Source organism: Hylobates moloch, unplaced genomic scaffold (genome assembly GCF_009828535.3).
Source record: "Hylobates moloch isolate HMO894 unplaced genomic scaffold, HMol_V3 SCAFFOLD_14, whole genome shotgun sequence".
Classification (NCBI taxonomy): domain Eukaryota; kingdom Metazoa; phylum Chordata; class Mammalia; order Primates; family Hylobatidae; genus Hylobates; species Hylobates moloch.
Genome location: NW_026652289.1, coordinates 37,870,153 through 37,887,367, shown reverse-complemented (window position 1 = coordinate 37,887,367; position 17,215 = coordinate 37,870,153).

Genomic DNA, 17,215 nt, shown 5'->3' with positions numbered 1-17,215 from the left:
GAAAGATCATTGCTGATTGTGATTATGAATATGTTTTTTCTATATTGTAGGATTAGAAACCAAGAATTTCATTGTCACAAAAAAGTACAAAATTTAGGAAAAATTAAGCAAAACCCTACAATATTAATATTAAATTTGAATTGGAAATATACATATAAACTCATGATTTTTACATGACTGTCTGTCTGTCTGTCTATCTATCTATCTATCTATCTATCTATCTATCTATCTATCTATCTATTCATTCCTTGCCTAAAAATCTTAATATCCCAGTAGCAGTGACACACCTAACACTCAGATCTTGAGTTCTAAGTTCCACTGCTGTCTTTGAATAGAGGGGTGAAGGAACAGCTGATTTCAAGTCTCCTTCAGAGAAAAGTGCAAGGTGACAGAAAATGTGCTTGTGACAGAAAATAAGGGCATATCTCAAAAAGACATAGGATCTTGATTTAAGGGACTCCCACTGGCCAAATTTGGTAGATCAAAACCAAAAATGGTGATAATGTATTATAAAAAAATCTTCTATTGCAATGAACAAATCCAGCAGTTATAACATTAACAAAATTAATAAATCAATTTATTATGATAATTTAAAAACTCAAGAGCCCACAGTGATATTCAAAAGGAAGACAGATATATAAAGGAGATAATGTGGAATGTTTCTTTAAAGAACAGTACTAGCTCATAACTGTAGAAGGAATAATATAAGTAGATCACCAATGCTTGCATCACCCAATTACTGACAAAACCAAGGATTATCAATGGAAGTTAAAACTATTAAGTGATATGTTGTTGGGAAACAGGTTATTTGCACAATGCCAAAATATCATGTTGAAGGTAGAATAATGGCCTCCCCAAAAATGTTTGTGTCCTAATCCCTGGAACCAGTGAATATGTTAGGTGACATGGCAGAAGGGGATTAATGTCGTAGATGGAATTATGATAGCTTGTCATTTGATTTTAAAATAGAGAGATTACACTGGATTATTTAAATAGATCCAGATGAACCACAAGGGTTCTTAAAATTGGAAGAAGGAGGCAGAGACATGGTAAGAGTGATGTGATTTGAAAAGGACTTGACCACCACTGGCTATGAAGACAGAAGAAAGAGCCAAGTAATGTGAGTGGCCTCTAGAGGCTGGAAAATCCAACGAAACTGATTCTCCCCTATAGCATTTAGAAGGGAATGCTGTCCTGCCCAACACATTGACTTTAGCCTACTGAGATCTGTTTTGGACCTCTAATCTATGGAACTGCAAGATGATAATTTGTTTTGTTTTATGCTGCTATATTTGAAGTCATTTGTTACAGCAAATGGAAAAATGAATACAATCACCCTACACAGTAATTATAAATTACAAAAGGAAAGATCTACTGTTATAATGGATAGATCCAGCAGTTATCATATTAACAAAATAAACAAGTCAAACATCTTAATCAATAAAAAGAGTACTTGACATTATGTAGTTGCTCACATGACACAACGTGAAGTACAATGGATTAACCTCACCAAAATTATTGAGTACAAATCTAATCAATTCTTTCTATCTAATTTCTAGTTTATAGGAAATACCAGAGATAGGAGAGAAAAATGAACACAACTTTGAGAAAAGTTAATAAGATAAATAAAAATGAAGCATATTCTACAATCAACTGGCCTGGAGTTTTCAAAATGTCCATGTCTTAAATAAAAAGCTGGGGTAGAATTCATCAAATGCAATTTGTCAACATTAATTGGACCTTAGCTGAAAAATTAATTTATGGAAGATATTTTTGGATAATTTGATAATTTGAATGTAGACTAGAAATTAGATATAGTACAATTTTGTATATTCTTAGATGTCATAAAAGCATTGTGGTTTTATAGGAGAATACCCTTATTTTTAGGAGATGTAAATGAAATTATTCAATAGTGAAATGTCAATCTCTTCTTTAAAATCTCTTGCCTTTAAATGATTCAGGAAAAAACAAAAAAGTGAAATGTGCACGAGGTTCACAATTGCTAAATCCAAGTGAATAATATATGTGTATTTATTGGGCTATTATGTTATTGTGATATATTTGCTATTCTTCAAAATAAGTGTTAAGGCTGGGTGCGGTGGCTCATGCTTGTAATCCCAGCATTTGGGGAGACTGAGGTCTCCCCAGGAGTTGGAGACCAGCCTGGACAACATGGTGAATCCCTGTCTCTACAAAAAATACAAAAATTAGCCAGCCATGGTGGCACATGCCTGCAGTAGTAGCTACTAGGGTAGCTGAGGTGGGAGGATCACCTGAGCCTGGGGAGGTTGAAGCTGCGGTGAGCAGTGACTATGATGCTGTGCACCATCCTGGGCAAGTAAGACCCTGCCTCAATCAAACAAATGAATAAACAAACAAACAGAAACCACATATGCGCACACACACACACACACACACACACACACACACACACACAAATAAATATTGAGGGAAAAAAGTAAATTCTTTCAAACAGTGGGATGTTTCAAACAGTGGGATGTTTTTAAACAGAGACTTGATCTAAAAGGTTAGAAGGGTTTGAGGAACCTGGAGTTTAGGTTGCATTGACAATTACATTAATCATACAACTAAAGAGCCTTGAAAATGTTCAGGGACTAGTGAGCCTTGATAAATGTTAGCTTGCACTTCCATGACCACCTGTGTGTCATGTGCTTTGTCAGGCCACTGAGGGGTTCCTGAGACATTTGGGCAAAGAGCGCCCAACTAATAGCAACCCAAATGGTGAGGCAAAGCAAGTACAAAAGACGCTAACAACCAACAAAAATAAAATGTTATTACAAACTTAATAGCAATTAAAAAACAAGAACAACTCAATAAGGCATTAACGATGCTCTGATAACAAAGCTTACTTACTTCCTGGAAACTATGGGAATTCCAACAATCAGCCTGCCTCCCTAAATGGTAGGAGCTTCATAGCAATGCTAAGCTTTTTGTAGCAGCCAGACTTCCTGGCACCATACTAGATTAAGGTCTAGAGTAAACTCCCTCAGCATGCTAATTTTAGTTTATCAATATCACATGTTAGTGACTCTTCATAACTCTTTTAATAGCTACCAACTTCCAATGGAATTTCATGTCATTTGCACATAAAGAGTGCAGGAGGAGATCAAACTTGGGGTAAGTTCTTGGCCCTTCTAGAAGACCTTTACAGCCCCACCAAAGGGCTGAAGACTTAACTTTGAGAAACACTTCTTTAGAGCCCAATCATTCCAACAAAATATCTGTTACTCTCTATTTCTATGTAACCCCCATTTAAGACCAACATTGAAATATAGTTACAAGGATTCCAGTGATGCACAAATAATATTTAAGTGTTCTTCTTACTCCTTTTTTCTGAAAGGTTCTTTCAGTGGGCCATTCTTTCTCACATTTGTTAATTTTTCCTTTAACCTTCCCCATGATTCCTAACTCTGAAAAGGCTGAATACTATCAAATCAGAGATACTATAGAAAGAATCAAAATGAGAGAATTCATTTGCTTAGAAACAGAAGCCCACTTATCCCAGACAGAAGACAACTGGACATAATTGGTATCAACTTCTTTGACTCATTTTAGCAAACACTTTTGGATTGTTGTAATGATCTTAGTGAACTCCTTAAAGACCCTGCCTCTATTGATACGCAACCCTTCCAAGATTGGGAATTCTATTTTGAAGAAAACAACCTCTGCAAGCAATTACCATATCCTTTCCCTTTTAAACTACATCCCTGCAACACTTGAGTGATTGTAACAGACTCAAGGCCTCTGAAAGTAACGGGATTATTCTAGCATCACAGTTCCCTGGCTAGCCTCATTTTGGAAAATTCATCTCTCTTAATGTTGTTAAAATAAGATGAGGCAGCCCTAACCTATGTCTGATAATTTGTAAAGGAGGAGCTTAGTAATAAACCAGGAAAAAAATGCATGAGCAGACTTGGGGAAGCAACTGAGTCAAACAGTGTAAGATCTCCACTAGGCTCAGAGGAGTCAACTTTTTCAGTTACACGTCATATTCACCGAAGACAAGAAAGAAGCCGTGATAGTGAGAGATAGAGAGAGTTCACAGTGTGCACTGCCAGGGATGCAGACATTCACACCTGCCCACTTCTGGTGTGGTCAACAGGGAGCAGAGGACATTCTTTTATTTGATTTAGCAGCCATTCATGTCACATCTACAATGTAGCAATCACTGAATTAAGCCAAGAAATCCATTGTAAAATCTACTCTTGGGTTTATTGACCAGTAGGGAAGGGAATTAAAGCCAATGTCCAAATATTGTAATTGAGTATAGTGTCAGATTTTGTGCAGAATAGGGGTTGGGAAGGATAAAGTGGAAAGAGACATATAATGATGCTTAGGTATGGGTTGAAGACGCAATGCTCTGAGCACCGCTTGCTCACGCCGAGGGAACAGCCTGAGCAAGTGCCGCTGTCAGGCAGTCACAAGGGAATAGGCATAGTGTGGGGAAGGAGGCCGTGCCAGTTGATGCTGAAGCTCCTGAACCTTTGTGTCTCAGGCTGAAGGAGGGGGTCCATACTTATATGGGCAGACTGGCATTTTATGTACACCCTTGGGACATCAGTGTGCTAGCAGTTTGCAAGATGTTGGAGGGAAGAATAAGAATCTGTTGAATCCAAAGATCTTTGAAAAGTGGCTAGTAAGACTAAGGAACTGAGTCTTCAACTTTATTTAATTTTAATTTCTTTAAAAACTAACATGTTTATTTACAATTTATAAAAATAAAAAGTAGCCTGTAATCCCAGCACTTTGGGAGGCCGAGGCAGGCAGATGACAAGGTCAGGAGATCGAGACCATCCTGGCTAACACGGTAAAATCCCGTCTCTATTAAAAACACAAAAAATTAGCCAGGCATGGTGGCAGGTGCCTGTAGTCCCAGCTACTCGGGAGGCTGAGGCAGAAGAATGACGTGAACCCGGGAGGTGGTGGAGCTTGCAGTGAGCTGAGATCACGTCACTATACTCCAGCCTGGGTGACAGAGTGAGACTCTGTCTCAAAAAGAAAATAAATAAATAAAAATAAATATAAAAAGTAAAGGAGTGTGCAGAAAGGCCCAGTGTGATTTTTAAATCTCTGAGTTTTCATTTCTTTCTTTCTTTTTCTTTTCTTTTTTTTTTTTTTTTTTTGAGACAATGCCTCGCTCCATCACCCAGGCTGAAGTGCAGTGGCCAATCTCGGCTCACTGCAACCTCCGCCTCCCAAGTTCAAGGGATTCTCCTGCCTCAGCCTCTGGAGTAGCTGGGATTACAGGCGCCCACCACCATGCCCGACTATTTTTTGTATTTTTAGTAGAGATGGGGTTTCGCCATGTTGGCCAGGCTGGTCTCGAACTCCTGACCTCAGGTGATCCACCTGTCTCAGCCTCCCAAAGTGCTGCGATTACAGGCATGAGCCACCGTGCCCAACCTGAGTTTTAATTTCTACATTTTAATCATACAACACATAAATTACATTGCTTGGAAAGTGCATCAGTAGATAAAGATACTTAGAATATATGTAAGTGAGTTAAAGGGACTCTCATAAATTCTCAGATGGAGAAAAAAATGACTAAAGTCCTGAAGTATGATATTTTTCTAACAACTACTACCAAAATACATTTTTTTATGTCACCACATAAAGATGCCTTAGAATTTTGCCTAATTTTCTTACTAAGGCAACTGATGACTAGGACATGTATTGGAATAATCTGATGTTAGAATATGAGGATGGAATTTCTCTGATGACAGTTAAGTCCACTTTGACACATAGATTCTAGAAAAGCTGAATCCCTCTGTTTTGAACCTGAGAAACGTTGAATTTCAGAGAGTAGAGATATGGGGTCCTGAAGCTCCCTAATTTTTATGAACGTTACGTTTGGCTCAGTAGCATCAACATCCATCTGCTGCTTTCAGTCTCTTTGATCGTGGCAAGGTCTTTATTTATTCATATTCTAAAAGGTAGCAGCTCACCACTGGTTTCTTAGTGATCAGTGGACTGATGAGAAAGAAGAGGAGGGGTGGCCAGGATCCCTTTGGCAGGCAATTACTCTAGCCCTGGCACAACCCAGTCTGTGCTAAGTGGGTGTCTATGAAGCTCTGATTCAGACAAGTGGAACTTTCAAAGTTCAAAGATGCTTCATAAAAGCTATCAGTTATTTTACTTCTTGCTGGAAGTTGCAAACATGAATATACATTGCAGATTATTACAGGAAGGAACCCCTGCATATTAAAATGTGAAATGGTTTTAAAGTTTCATAACCTAAATCATGAAAATAAGTTGCATTTTCATTTGGAAAAGACACGAGCACGTTAAGCCAGGTTCAGCGTTTATAGTAGCAGGCTGTGTCCATGTTAGTTATAAACACAAAAGAGACACAACTCTGACTTTAGAGCATAACTGCTGCATCCAAAAACTTTATTTCTAAGTAAAATGATACAACAGAAAACAAGAAGCCTTTTAAAGAACTAGTTATGTTATACATTTTAAGAAACAAATAATCTCACTTAAGTTTACTTGTGATAATGAACTTTAGATTCAACATATTTTCCTGTAACATTTGAAATTGCTAGTAAGTCCCTAAAGCTGCTTTATACATGAAAACAAGTTAAATCTGACTATTGTAAATAAATTGCACCAATATATGAGATGTTCCAAGATACAATGTTTTTAAGTACTTTTTTCAAGGGAGTCCTTTAGGAATGTATGATAAAGGATGTAAAGTTTGATGCTTTTTTAGCCTTAGCAAAGCCATTTATATTTGGAAATGTCATTCTGAGTAGGCTCTGGAGTAGATGTGGCATCTTCATAGTGTTTTTTTGTTTTGTTTTGTTTTTTTAATTGCCTGCATCCATGGGTAGGAAAGGGGCACAATGCTGAGAGCTTTTTCTCTAACATAGTAGTTACTGGGGATAATAAACCTTTTTCCATATTAAGCCTTGGAGAACATGAACATGAAAAAGTATATTCAAGGGAATTTATCATTTGTATAATTGATCAATTTAGCACGTTTAAAATGTTTGTCGTATTAAAAAAGGAGAATCCTTATAAACCTGGAATTGTAAATGTTTTTCAGAAAATCCCATGTTTAATCAGTCACTGAAATGATGCATTAAATTTGAATCTCCTTTAACTTGCATGACATCATGGCCCATGCAAGAGAGCTGAAATTAATCAAGATAATTCTGTTGTATGACCTACTTTGGCATTTTCATCTGATGGAGCCAGGAAATGGGCTGGCTAATAGTCCATTTTGGAGTATTCTAAGATCTTAGCAATTCCATATTTAAGGAGGTTAATAGGATACTAATTGGGGCCTAGGTGAAAAGTTCACAAGAAAAATGAACTCACCTGGATATGAGGAGTATGCACAGCCCAAAGCCCTCCCTTTTACAATGGCTCTTCCAAATGGTTTCACCTCCTACCTCAGAGACAAAGAAAGCTCGCACCTTGGGAGACTTGTACAGCCAGCATTCTGTCTCCTGGTCCCTGGGTAACAATGGCTGGCCAAATGCCAAGGTTGCAGGCCATTAGCAAGATCAGCATTCTGCTTCTGATGAAACGAAAGTAAAGGAAAAAATTCCAAAGGGGGAAAATAAATATCAAAAATCAAACCTTTGTAAGAGTTGTTATGAACTTTTAAGAAAAGCACATGTTGTTAAGACTTAAGAAGTTCCAATTTTTTAAAATCAACTTTTATTCATCATTTTTGCAGAAGTAAAGTTAAACCACGTTTTATTGTTTATTTTTTCAACAAACATATGACAATCTTGGGCTTGGGTCATTATTATTGACTAGCTAGTGGCTCTATTCATCAAGACCAATAGGGAAGATAATATTCTTTCTCAATTTTCTCTCCTGTAAATATTTGCAATAACTCCTGGGTGTCTTGGAAAATTTATCAACATAAAATGCAGGACTCTGAGATATTGCAGACTCTCTGTTGCGTTATGGCCCCCCAGCAATGTTAGACTGTCCTAACGATGTCTCAGCATTGTCATTCCTCACCTTGTTCTCACTATAGTGTACCCATAGATAGCACATTGTGCTTTTCTTAATATTTTCTTAGCCTTTTATGTACAGAAAGAGTTAAGGATTTTTCTACCATAACGGCTTATGGCATGTCTTTCCATCTCTCTCAGTGTGCAATCCATCTTCCAAGTTTCCAGAAGCGGCTGAGATTTTTAAAACAGCTGTAATCTGCGGTCATTGATGGTGGAGTAGATTGTTTGCCAAACTATTACCATAACTGTCAACCGAAATCAGAAAAATAATCTCATTGTGCTGGACAGATGCGTTTCCTGCATTATTGATATAGTCACTCTGGAGTAATAGAGAAATATAAAGCATTGTTCTATTTACAAAAGGAGATTGGCCAAGTCCTTGAAAGTGAGTATGAGGGACAGGCACTTACAGGAAGTGAGATATAGTCAACTCAGTAAAAGTTATGTGTCAGGGTCAGGTGACCTCTATAGTCAGCAGAAGAATCTCAGAGCTCTCCCTCCAGTCTCCCTCCTCATTTCCAGGCCGGTTTTGTGCTTTGCTCTCAGTCTGAAGGTGTTCTCAGAATTTCTAGATAGAGCCCTGTGGAATTTGTTATGCGTGCTTTATCCCACACCCCCAACAGTTGCCCCAAATATGCAAAATGTTCTAATGGGTTCATTACACTCCTGTGGGTAGCAAGTGAATTGCTCTAGACCACTACATTGCAGAATGATTGAATTTGTTTATTTCAAGCAGATGATCGTCAACATCCCTCTGGAGCAATGAGTTAAATATACCTTATGCCAAGTGGCTTTGCAAGAACGGTCAGTAGTCTTGTACGCTCAGCAATTGCTCCACCATAATTTGAGCTGTGAGTAATGCTGTGTGATTCTATTTGTTCAGCATACATACCGTGAAATATTAAGCACACCACATTTATTATCCCTAATCCACAGAAAACAAACTCCAAGGTAGGGATACCTTTTAAATTTCCATTTTACTGCTGAAGAAATAGAAGAAAAAGGCTCTGTAGATTTCCCAAAGTGACAGAGCTCTTAAGTGGTTGATCCAGGATTCGAACCTAGGCCTGACTCTGGAGTCCATTACTGCTGGATCATGCTCCCTTCCATTTTATTGAGATATAAGCAAAAGTATATTATGCATTGGAATATTTGTATCTATTTAATGCAGCTCCCCCAAATATTTATAATAGCTCTACACACACACACACACACACACACACACAGACACACACAGCCATTTTTCTTATGGACAGAAAGCCATCTTTCTTATGGAAACAAAGGGCAAAATCATCTCTGTCCTGTGCCTGCACTAAAGGGCATTTAATGAGACTGGGGTAGGGGTGGGTGGGCAAGTGACCTTATTAGCTCCTAAATACGTGCATCACAAGCACCTAGACTTTAGCAAGGTAGTACCAGGTGTCTCTGAACAGTAGTTCATGAATTCCGGCAACTCCATTTTGAGTACAAGGCAGAGGGCCAGGAAATCTAAATTCTAACCTGGGCAAGTCAAAGCCTCTGTGGCTTAGTTTTCTATTTATGAAAATGCATAATCCTGGCATACTTCTTAGAAATAGCATGCCAGTTCATACATAAACATCCCATCAATACATTGTAAGCAAAAATTCCTATGAAATATGGTATAGTGTCCATAATGGAAACTTAAATTCATATTAAAATTAATGGCCATATGATAATTAATTCATGTCCCAAAGATCTGCTATTGTTGCTGTTTTTTTCTTTTGTTAATTATGATGTCCATGGAAATGGTTCAGCATTTTGAGATTCTCAGAGAAAAATGACAGGGAGTGTTGATGCAGTTGGTAGGGCCATGTAGCACTCTCGTTGGGAGAGTTGTTGTATTTATGCTGTCTTTCTGGTCTGGGGAATAGGAAACAGGCACAAGATGTATGCTGAAACTGTTTCTGGGAAGGGTAGGCTGTGGCATATGATGAAAATCTTGGGCAAGGAAAATCTAGTCCTTCAGGGCCTAGACTGTCATCTACACTTTTGGTTCAGATGTTCTGCACCCCACCAGCCTGCCACCCCCATTCTCACAGAGGAAGCACAGTTCACTGTTGACCTGGGGAGGCCCAGTTGCAAGAACCCTGCCTTGGCATCAGCCCACCTGGGTTCTACACTGGGATCATGTTTAAACCCACAGCAAGAATTTTAACACATCACTCCCCGTGTTGAATTGTAGTTCCTCAGCTGTAAAATGAAAGAGCTGATTTAACTGAGCTTCAAGATCACCTACAGATCTGAGATTCAGTGATTCCCCAAAATAACATTATATGACTCTTCTCAAATTATTTATTTTAATTCCTCCCTGGGTGGTGATGGTTTTCATCCAGCCGACAGTCCTATTTGTCTTGTACTCTTGTTTTGCCATCAGGATCCCCTGAAATGCAGGGCATACTAACTAGCCTCTTATATAGAGTCTGAAGCCTGTGGCCAGAAGCAGCTCTGTGAAGTAGCCACTCTGATGGATTGGGACGATAGATACCACTTTGGAAGGAAAGGTTCCAGAAACCAAAGCATGGGCCATGGGTCTCTGGGAAACTGCAGCAGGCAAGTTCCGCTTGATCTGTCTGCTTTCTTCTTGCTGATCTATTGTTTTTCAGATTGAGAATTGGTTTTCCTGAGGCAAGAAAATAAAATAAACCCCACAAGTCTGAATAGCATAGAGAAGAGACAGAGAAGCCATAAGCAGGGAAGAGTAAAAGAGCACAAACTGATGTTGTATAAAAATAAATGAATAAATAAATAAATAAATCTTCAAACAAGAACCTTCCCCCTCCCTCCTACACACATCCTTTTCTCAGTTTCACACTGAGGTATCTTTCCTGTCTTCTCAAAATATCTTCTTAAAAACAATGTAAAAAGAAGGAGCAATTATTTAATATACCTCATTTCTAAAAGTGAACTTTCTCCCGTAGACACAAAAATAATGGAAAATTATACAACCAGGAAGTGAGATAATAGCATGTCTTTTTAAAAATTTATTCTGTCAATTATGTAGCAAGGGTTTAATTTAATAATTATGTTAAAATCTCCAGGTATTTATCTCTTTTTTTCTTTAAGATGTGTTCATTTTTGTTTCACATATTTTGAAGCTGTTATTAGTTAGATATGCATTTAGGATTATTAAGTTTTCTTGATGAATTGATTCATTTACCACTATGAAATTTCTCTATCTCCAATAATACTCTTTGTCTTGAAGTCTTTTTTTTCTGCTATTGATATATTAATAGCTGAATTATGTTTCTGGAAACTATTGATGGAATAGAGTATCTTTTATTTTTAGTGTCCACCAGCCTGTATTTATATATTTCAAGTATGTTTCTTGTAAGCAGAACGTAGGTGATCTTGCTTTAAAAAAATAAATTCAGTCTGACAATCTTTGCCCTTTAAGTGGAATAATTTATCCATTTGCATTTAATATAGTAACTAATATAGTTTTTTATCTCACCCTTCTTTGTTTTCTTTTATTCCATTTGGTATTTGTTCTTTGGTTTGTCCCTTCCTGCCTTCTTTGTGTAGGTTCTATAATTTTTAATATTCTATTTTAGCTTCTATGTTTACTTTTTAGCTATTTTCCCCTTTTTAGTATTTGTTCTAGCAATCATAATAATTAGCTATAAGTTATGGTCTACATTTGAAGTACATTATGCTACTTCAAGCCTTCATATACAGTGTCAGTATCTTACCACAGTACCATTTGGCCTGGCTTTATTTTTAAACATATTTTTCTAGGATGTTATTTACAAATTCCATAGTGCAGCAGAACATAACTTTTATTTTGGGTCATGGAACTGTTGAGAAGCAGAGGAAGGCTCTGGGTCTCCAGTTATACATATACACAGAGAGAACTTTGCATGTAACTTCAGGAGATTTATATCCACCTGGAGGCCAGTTTGTGGACTCTTTGTATAGGACAAAGGCTGTTTTTTTTTTTTTCAGCTAGCATTAGTATGGAATCTGAAGCAGAAGCTTATTGATAGAACTTGAAAAATAAACGTAAATAATAGAAATGCCCGAGGATGAGGGCTAAAAATGGCTTGGGGTCAGAGGAAAGAGAAAGAAAAATATAAATTAAGAATTACTCCAAAATTACTTTACTAAGGTATTTTTATAGCACCTAATTATCATCCCATTACCATGGGCCATACATGATGCTAATATTTGACCAGGTACTTAAAAAAGTTATCGTAGGCCAGGGGCAGTGGTCCTGTAATCCCAGCACTTTGAGAGGCCAAGGTGGGCAGATCACCTGAGGTCAGGAGTTTGAGACTAGCCTGGCCAACATGGTGAAACCCTGTCTCTACTAAAGATACAAAAATTAGCCAGGTGTGGTGGCACACACCTGTAATACCAGCTACTCGGGAGGCTGAGACAGGAGAATCGCTTGGACCCGGGAGGCGGAGGTTGCAGCGAGCTGAGATTATACCACTGCACTCCAGCCTGGGCAACAAAGAGTGAAACTCCGTCTCAAAAAAAAAAAGTTATCATACAATCTCTTAACAACCATGAGTTTTTGAACTTTTATGCATTTATAACATACAAGATAGTTGTTTTTAGAATTTAAAAGTTGAACAAACTGGCTTCCAGATAGTTGATCTCACTTGTTCACAATTAAACAACACATACATAGATCAAGGATTCATATTGCCGTCTTCCTAATTCTGAGCTATCAGTCTTTCCAATTCTCCAGGTGGTCAGAAGAATTTTCTATCATCTTGTTGCCTAAAAATACATATTTTCATTCAGAATAAATAGATTATAATGCTGCAAGTATAATTCAGGGAACCTTTGGTGGTGTAAAATTGGTGAAATTATTCCTCTTAAAGCAGGACTGGAAATGTGTTTCAGCGTAAGCTGGTTGCCAGGACTTATTTCCTATCCTGAGCACTTGGTACCCTGAGAACACCCAAGTAATGTAAGTAAAGCAATTGTTGAATGGGATGAAGACAAATGAACTCATTCTCCAGGTGAGGAGGGAGTTAATTGCTCTGCTTATGGGCACCATAAATTATTACTCAGTACAATTTCTGAAAACCTGTGGCCAAGGAAAGGGTGTCCATCTCCTTGATAAAATTTGGCTTGTTCACCCAGAGACATGACATCTTGTGTATATGTATATATAATTGGGCACTGGGCTTAGGGTGTTTTCTACGGACTTACTAGATGGCCTTGAGAGAATGCTATACACCTTAAATTGTCTTCTTTGTTTAAACTGAATATAATACCTTCTCAAAAGGTAGCTAACATTTACAAAACAGCTAAAAATATTTCCTTAAAGGAGTTGTGATAGGAAAGCCCAATTTGTTCACATACCACTGTTTCCAAAACATGTGCAGAGACTCAAGGAAGTTACCAAAACAATTAAGAATTGATTTAATTAACCTTTGTATCTTAGTATTGACCCAGCCTCTTAAACTCTGGAATACCCCAAGTCCAGAGTGTAGGCGTGTTTGTTTGCACATGCACACACGCACTCACACACATTCACACACACACCCAAACACATATACTCTTGCGCAGATACACCAACTGCAACAGCATTTTTAATTGAAAAGCATAAATTTGGACTGCTAAAACTATTAACGATTTGTTTTAATTAGGAACCCAGCTGCTTCCTGAGATTTTGCAGTCTGGGTTTCAGAACTTTTGCCATACTGAGAACGAGTCTCAAGTGGGTTGCTTCGGTCTTCCAGATCAGCATTTTTAAAGACTTGTTGGAAGGGGGAGCTGCAAATGCTTCTGAGCTGTAAAATTACAGCTGCGTTTGTCCTTGGATGAGGATGGGGCTGCTTTGTTATTGTAGCCAGCACCCTGCCCTTGACCTCTCACTTGGGCATGTTAAGTCTAGCAGGCTGCCTGATCTTTGGATCATCTTGCCAAGTTGGCTTACAGATATGCAGCATCATTGATTTTGAGGTCCCTACTTATTCCACCATCAGTAGGGGGAGCTGTTACTTAATTGAAGTCTAAAGCACCTCTCTCTTTTTTTTTTTAAATATTTGACAAGCTGAGAAGGTAGTTCTCAAAAGTCAGTTAAGGGAAGTAGAGTCTGAGGAGCAGTAACATTTTTATGTGCTTCTTTTATGATGTTCAGCTAATGCCAGCCATAGAACTTGTTATTTGGATAACATTAAATGGAGTATAACACATTCTGTTCATCAGTGAGCGTGGAAGCCATTCATTAGTCTATTCACTCACTCACTAATTTGCTCATTTATTCATTCAATCTTTCTTGATTGCCTACTACGTAAAATGCATGGTGCTAGGAATGTGAGGATTATTAAAACACTGCTTCTGCCTCTCAGGAGTTTGGAGTCTAATGGATGAAACACAGAAGCAGGAAAAAAAATGCTGTAGAATATGATAAAGATTAATAGAGGTATGTACAAAGCACATTGGGGATAGAGGGAAGGGAGTCGGGAGAGACTTTCTTTCTGTGGTACTGGGAATGCGTTTACCAAATATTAATATTTGTTAAATGAATATTGGTAAATGGTCGATAGATGGGTGAATGAATGGATGAAGAGAAAAACGAGCTGACAGGAAAGTGAGCACAGGCAGTCTAGGAAAACCATTTTGAAGAAAAGCTTAATGAAAGGGTATGTTAAAGTTGGAAAGTGTGAGAAGAGCAAGGTGCCATGGAAAGAGACTTAACAGGGTGCTGAGAGGTGAAGCTTATGAGACGAGAAGGCAGCTGTTCATGAAAGGCTTTTTGTGCCATGCTAAGGAGCTTGGACTTGATGATCAAGAAGCTGCTGGATCAGGGGAGAGATAAAGGGAGAGCTATAGTTTAGAAATGTCATTTGGGCAATGATGTGAATGATGGTGTAGAAATGTAAGACGAGAGGTGGAACAGAAAAATACACTTGAAGGCATTTTTAATACAATGAAACTTTTCTAGGAGTCTGAAATAAAGACTGACAGATTGGAAAGATACTTAAAAAACCAATCAGCAGGACTTAGCAGGTTATTGAATGTGGGATGCTGGCAATTTTAAGGAAAAAATAGTGTACATGATACTCCTTTGTAAGTACAGACATGCCCCTCTGCAGAGAAACATTTTTCTGAAATTGATATATACAGATAAATTGCAATGGGTAGCTTGCTAGCTATTTGGAGAAGTCACCTGGAAGTCATATTGCAATTTAAATATCATAACGATGGAGTATAAAGTTTGGACTGGACAGCATCAATATTTATATAAATTCAATTATGAATGGAGTATTTTGAAATATTTTGTGATTTAAAATAAACAATTCATTCAAATGTATTTATCACTGAATTTATCAAGAAAATTTGTTCAATATTGATACAATAGGAAATAACTATAGAATGGATGTTGGTAAATGACAACTCATGGAGCAAACCCAGTGCCCACACTTCCCCACCTGTTTTTGTAAATAAAAGTTTATAAATAAAGTTTTATTGGAATACAGCTACGCTCATTCATTTATGTATTGTCCATGGCTGCTGTCATGCTACAATGGCAGGGGTGAGTAGTCATGAGAGAGACTGCAAGCAGTTCATTGGTTGGTGTAAGATAAGAGGTAGATCATGCATTTGTGGCCAGAAGCACTCAGTATAGAGTGTGGGGTGACCTAAAGGGTCACTGGAACCCAGACATAAACCAAGACCCAGGCACCCCAAGAAGCAGCCACAGGAGGGCAGCAAAGTCACATGACATTAAAAATATCTATTTGAGAGCAATGGTGGCCAGCAGTGTGTAGATTACAAACCATTTGGTATTTCATGTGATAGCACCAAAGTCCAATAGAAGTTTCTTTAGCATGAATGTATATGCTCAGTAGTCTCTTTTGGATCCAAATTAAGAAGTATTCAGAAATAAAATCTGCTTTTGGGAGAAGCCAAATTTTTTAAAACAAGAAAGAATTTTGACTAAGATAAAGTACGTCAGTGCAGGATACTGACACTTTTTACTTCATAGAGAACATTGATACAAGTCTATTTAAATAACAAGCATTCCCATTTTAATTGACTTTCACAAGAAGAGCAAGATGAACACATTGCAGCACGTAGTTCTTCCACGGAAAAATACAGCGTCATTTAAAAAAAATGAACACTGAGAAATAGCATTTATTTATATTTTTTTCTGCTTTTTTTCACATTGATTTATTTTGTAGCATACTTGGGCCAAACATTGCACTGGAGAAGAGGGATACAGCAGAAGAATAAAAAGAGAGTGATGAAGCTATTTTATAATTTTAAAATCACACCCACATCAAAAATAATAAACATCTCTGGAAAAAAGCATGATTTAAAATGTTAGTCTTGGTTTATTTTCTGTTTTCTTGCCTTGATTTTGGCCCTGTATTAAGCCACTTCTCAATTTCAACATGTAGATAGCTTAAAATCTTTGGCTTGGGCCGGGCACAGTGGCTCACACCTGTAATCCCAGCACTTTGGGAGGCCAAGGCGGGTGGATCACAAAGTCAAGAGATTGAGACCATCCTGGCCAACATGGTGAAACCCCGTCTTTACTAAAAATACAAAAATTGTGTAGGCGTGGTGGCACGTGCCTGTAGTCCCAGCTACTGGGGAGGCTGAGGCAGGAGAATCCCTTGAACCCGGGAGACGGAGGTTTCAGTGAGCCGAGATGGCGCCACTGCACTCCAGCCTGGTGACAGAGTCTCGCTCTGTTAAAAAAAAAAACAAAAACTTTGGCTTGGTGAACAGAAGTTCTTAATTTGAATATTTGAATATAGATGAATTTACCTAATTCTTCTGTTATAGTTTGTAACTTTTGACAAGAATTTTTTAAATTAAGTGGGTTTAAAATATTAACAGTAATAATTTTTGAAAGCTGTATTAAATGTTTCACTACACTTCTAAGTCATCAGAATACTGATATCTATATTAAAGCTAACAAATCGTCTCTTGAAAGTGATCTGGTTATCATTGATCCTTACCTCATTGACTTTTGTTAACAGTAGATACTCCTTGTTTGCACATACTGCATCTGCAATAAATGGTTGCTAAAAATTATTTTTAAATCTCTTATATTTGGAGGACAAGTTAATAATTTACAACTCCTTAATTAGGATCTATTTTGACCAGGTCTTTCCAACTGAGGAAAAATATTAATTGTAACAATTAAAAATGCAAAATTCTTATTCTTTGATTGTTTCAATAGTTAAAGCGTTAGACTTTGGGAATTAGAAAAAAACTTTGGTTAA